The 5409-nt window shown below is 32.0% G+C and overlaps 1 long non-coding RNA gene across 1 annotated transcript; it reads left to right on the top strand.

Annotated features, from left to right (window-relative positions):
• The first annotated feature begins 593 nt into the window (after positions 1 to 593).
• Positions 594 to 4792, top strand: LOC127813179 (uncharacterized). The gene is made up of 5 exons (XR_008026082.1): positions 594 to 791; positions 2955 to 3011; positions 3532 to 3621; positions 3701 to 3877; positions 4582 to 4792. It is a non-coding gene; the product is annotated as an uncharacterized LOC127813179 (long non-coding RNA).
• Positions 4793 to 5409: the final 617 nt, after the last annotated feature.

The following is a 5409-nucleotide window of genomic DNA, read 5'->3' as shown; positions in this document are numbered from 1 at the left end:
TATTGGGACAACAATGGAGCCATCGCATAAGCGAAGGAACCACGGTCTCATCAACGGACCAAATTTGTATTGCGACATCACCATATGATAATGGAGATTATCAACTGAGGTGACATATATAGAGAAAATATCGACGGATGACAATGTTGTAGATCCCTTGACTAAAGCTTTGTCCCAGGAGAAATATGAAAGTCATGTTCGATCATTAGGTATAAGATACACTACAAAAAAAAAGGCTTTTAACGAGAGAAATTTAGCGAGAGGATAAATACCCCGTCGTTAAAAGCATAATTTTCATAATTATAACGAGAAATTATTTATACTCTCGCTAAATGTAGTGTAAAATTAATTTTTTAACGACGGGTTTCTTAATTTCTCACTATTAATTAAAATTCTCGTCGTTATTGAGTTTAAAAAATCAATAAAAATATTTCCCTTCAAATATATATCTATAATTTTAATTAGGTAATATTTTTTTATTAATTTTTCTTTTTACACATAATATTATTTTTTCATAATCTTTATTAGGTTTTGAGAAAACAACATATATAATCTTCCTTCCCGCCTCTTCCTATATCCCAATCCCTGCCTCTTCCTGTGATCAATTCCAAATCCCTACTACCAAATCCAAATCCGAAGTCGCCTTTCCCGTCAATTTAAAATCGCCTCTCCCATCAATCCAAATTCGCCTCTTCTTCCCGTCGTTGTTGTGAACTCTTCTTTTATACCATCGGTGATCGAAGACTTGCATATCGTTGTTACCGGTGTTGAAGTCCTCGACCTCAGTTTCTGTAAGTTTCTCTATCACTGTCTAAAACTCTATCGATTTCTGTAAGTTTCTCTGTTTCTATAAGTTTCTGTAAGTTTATATCTACGTATTTTCTATAAGTTTCTATCATCTATTGATCTCGATTTCTATGAGTTTCTGTAAGTGTCGATTAAAATCTGAAATCAATTGCTGTAAGTTTCTGAAATCTTTAAGTTTCTGTATTCTGTAAGTGTTGATCTCGATTTTACAGTGGTTAAATCTCTATTTATGTTTCTGTAATTGTGGTTAAATCTCTGCAAGTACTAGATTTATGTTTCTGCAACTACAATTCTTATTTATGTTTCTATATTGTGGTTAAATCTCTAAAATCAATCTATTTAAGCTTCTGTAATTGTGGTTAAATCTCTGAAATCAATCTATTTATGTTTCTATAATTGTGGTTAAATCTCTGCAAGTTAAAACTCTAGCCAAATAAGAATTGTCTTAAACATGTTCGAATAAAGGCCTCAAAGAAAACACATGGAGAAATTGCTCTCACTTGCTATAATGTCCTCACTTGCCATATATAACTAGAAAAGAACATAAAGAAAGATAATCAATGGATCTGTAGCATTAATAAAACACCATTAATAATTTTATTTATATATAAGTGAGTTGTATGTTTGCATGGGTGTGGGTGGGTGATGGGATGGGATGGGCCGTTCCCATTCTTTACAATTTCACTCCTAATTGTAATTTTCATAGCTTTGCCCTCTGATCAAAGGCATCAACCAAGTTAATAATAGTGATTTTATTGCCCTCTGTTCTTTTCTAGTTATATTGCACTAGGGAATAAACCTTGAGTTTACCATGGTACTTGTTAGTTGGCTGTGAATGGTTGTAATGGTGTTAATTACCAACTGGAAAATTATTACAAACCATTAATAAAACACCGCATTGATAAGGACTGTGACATAACATGCTGAAGTGAGGCCTTACTAGGAAGCACTTGAGACCCTAGTAAATGAAATGAGCAATGTTTGGAATTTTGTTGGCTTCGTTTTCACAAATCTCCACAGAAAATCATTGTTACTTCCACATTGTCGAAGATATCCATTAGCCAGTCATCCTTGACGACTGTAGTTGGATTTACCTGTTAGAAATGCTAATGTTGAGAAAATAATAATCACTGAAAATGAGAAAAAAAATTCAAATAAATAACAAGAATGAGTAATAAGATAAATGAGTTTATTTCCTCCTAGTGACATTATATTGTAACCAAGTTAACACAGATATAGTAAGAGAGCTTCATCACATATAATGCTTCGAGTTTTGAGGATAATGTTGCTGTCAATGTGAAGCTTGCCTACAAAAGCAATATAAGATACTTGAACTGGAAATTATCTGATCAAGATAGATTGTTGCATACACAATATTAGCTCTCTTCCAAAAATCACTAAATAAAGCAAGTGAAAATTAGAAACTGCAATCAAAAAAATTAAAACCATGCAAGACTGCTATTACATTCACTTGAAGTTATAAAGCAGATTCACTGAACTCTACACAAAACTGAAACCATGCAAAACACTCATTTTTAACCTTTACACTGACTCCAAGTTAGGAAAAATAACTTTGCACTGACAATTGAGAACCATCAAAAGTTTGTATATTCTTATCCCTGCATAAGTGTCACATAATGCATAATGTTGGGGAAAATTATGGGGAATTTTGTATAACGTGGCTTTGACTATAACGGATCATTGTCTTTAAGGTGTTAGAATTGCTACAGTGTTAATGGCAGATCACCCCCCAAGAGTTATCAAGGTCACAGAAATCTGCAACCAACAATTTCTAAAGATTTCCCTTTAGAGCAACTTAGTGTATTTTGTATTTTGTGAGAAGGAGATAACACAAATGAAGAGTTGTTATTCTATTAACATGGATTTGCCTAGTGTAACAGTCATGTCCTTTTGTAAATAATCATGGATTTTGTTGTTAGGTGTAAGGCTCAAAATGTTAGTCTAATGCCAATATTGTAACATTATGTTTTAGCTCTTTAATTTCCTTTTGATGTTTTTAATTTTAACCTTTTATTAGATAGACTATCATAATGAACATTATAGTGTTAACATTAATATCTACTGTTTGTTTGTTAATATTCTGAATATTACATTCATGATACTATACTATGGCATATATATTGCAGGAAAATGTTCAAAGCTAAACCATATGACAACTTTTTCTATAACTTTTTGCTAAACAGGTATTACATTCTTAAACCTCCTAATATCTGGCTTTTGTGTATTTGCTTCTAATACTTTTATTAAAATAAAGTGTCATCATAGTCTTGGTCACTTATCATTCATAATTTATTGAGTCTAATTATATATGCAACTGAAAATATTGCTTTGACTGCTAATATTGCTTTTGTTGTTTATTGTGGCTGAAATTTGAATTAGTTGGGTGAAATTCCTGCCTATTTGTTGGGCGAAATAAGTTTGGTTTGCTGCCTATTTGTTTTGATAATGAAAAAAAAGGGGAGAATGCTTATGATGGTATATATATAGTTGAGAGTTTGGTTGATTGAGCTTATTTGATGATTACTGAGAGTTTGGGTGATTGAAAGTATGTTGGAATTTTGAATGAGTTGAACAGTTTGATGATGATGGTATATATGTGCTGATATATGCTGAAATAGTTTGGTTGATTGAGTTTACATAGAACACTTTCACTTTTGAGTCCAAGCATCATGTTCACATAGTGACACTGCTACTTGAACAAAGTGACATAAATAAGCAGGGGATGCAGTGCACAGAGAGATCCACATTTTTTACAGAACATTTGAGATGCTTAAGCGGTGTTTTCATTTGCATGTAAGTTGGAACCTTACTAAAAGAAGTCCACAATTTTTATGAAACATTTGAGATGTTTACATGGTGTTTTCATTTGCAGTTAAAGACAGTCCTTGGAGGGGTTCACTTGCTCGATGTTGTCTATAGCAACAATTGCAGTGCTCATTTTATTTCATTACATTTGTTTCCAGAGAACGGACATAAGTCATAGATGAGCAAGGGGAACAACGATAAAATTCTTGAAGACATGGAGTGCTTGACAATTATGCTGTAATAGGTAAGAGGGGATATAAATTTTATAATCAACTTACTGAAAAATGCTTAAGAAAAAAAACAAAAATTGCACCTTCAAATCATGACGATGCTCTTGAAGCAATTTTGTTGCGCTAAGAAGCATCGCGACATGGGCATCATGGCCACAACCATGCATCTTTCCTGAGATTTTACTCTTGTGCTCCCACTCTACCTTTTCCTGCAACCATTGATACCCTTTTCATTGTCAACAAACTATTCAAACCAAATTTTCATAATCGTTAGTATCAATTGCTAGGTCCTCATACTGAAGATTTCAATATTTTCAACAATTAATCTATATGCCTACATCAGCACAAGTGAATTCCCTCCCCATTCACCAGATTAAATTAATAAATTGGTATCAATTGCTAGGTTTTCATTTGTTCAAGCATCATGTTCACATAGTTTGAAGTTAATAGAAATAGAAATGTTCTTATTTTTTTATTTTATGTCTGGTTAGACCATGTTATTGGTAGTGAAACCATATAGCAACGAATAGACAGACATCTCTATTCTTAGAGTTGATGCATTATAAGTTGTTAAATATTAGCTTTTGAATTGAAGTTTATTTTGTTTTTACTTTTATATTTGATTACATTATGACTTATGAGATTTATGTAATTTAGATCATCATACAATGCTGGAGAATGGCGAGTAATATATTTTTTTTTTCTTTGCAATTTGCAGGTATTTGAAGATACAAGTCGAGCAGGAACTGTTGATATTAGTTGTGAATAATACGTAAATTCTAGCCATACTTGTAATAATTTTTTGATTTTCATTATAGGGAGAGATTAGAATAATATGAAACTCATAGTTTTTTTTTTTTTTTTCTCATTTTTTATGATTGTGGAGGGTATAGAAGCTCTTATGATGATTGTAATCAATACATTTTGAATGTAAATGATCATTTTTTGTATATATCTTGTTTTCTACTAAATTCATGTGATCATATTTATATTGAATGTTTATCGTTGATATTATATTTAGTGACCGGTAAACATTGCAATAACGACGGGAATATCCATTGTTGATATTATATTTAGTGACTGGTAAATATTGTAATAACGACGGGAATATTTATCGTTATATATTATTATCAACCACCACACACATTGTTATAGCAACGGGAATATTCGTCGTTATTATGAGTTTTAACGACGGGACTTATGCCCCTCATTATTTATATTAACGATGGTATTTTTTTTTCCATCGTTAATACTTTTAACTACGGAAGCTTTAACGAAGGGCGACGACGGGATTTTTCCCGTCGTTAAAACTCTTTAACGAAGGGAAATTGACTTTTAACGACCACTTTTTCCCTCGTTAAAACCCTTTTTTTTTTTGTAGTGATACCTGAATGATTGGCTCTAGTGCAAGTGGGAGAATGTTAGTGTAGGTGCTCTAGACCCAATTAGATTGGGCATATTGTACACTAACAATTATAATCATGTTTATTATTTCAATAAGGAGTTATTCAAATTCAAAAGAAGTCATTCTATTAGTTTCTTGTTA

The sequence above is a fragment of the Diospyros lotus genome, chromosome 1 (genome assembly GCF_014633365.1).
Source record: "Diospyros lotus cultivar Yz01 chromosome 1, ASM1463336v1, whole genome shotgun sequence".
NCBI lineage: Eukaryota > Viridiplantae > Streptophyta > Magnoliopsida > Ericales > Ebenaceae > Diospyros > Diospyros lotus.
The sequence above is the reverse complement of the archived record's forward strand: the minus strand, read 5'-3'. Positions and strand labels throughout refer to the sequence as shown.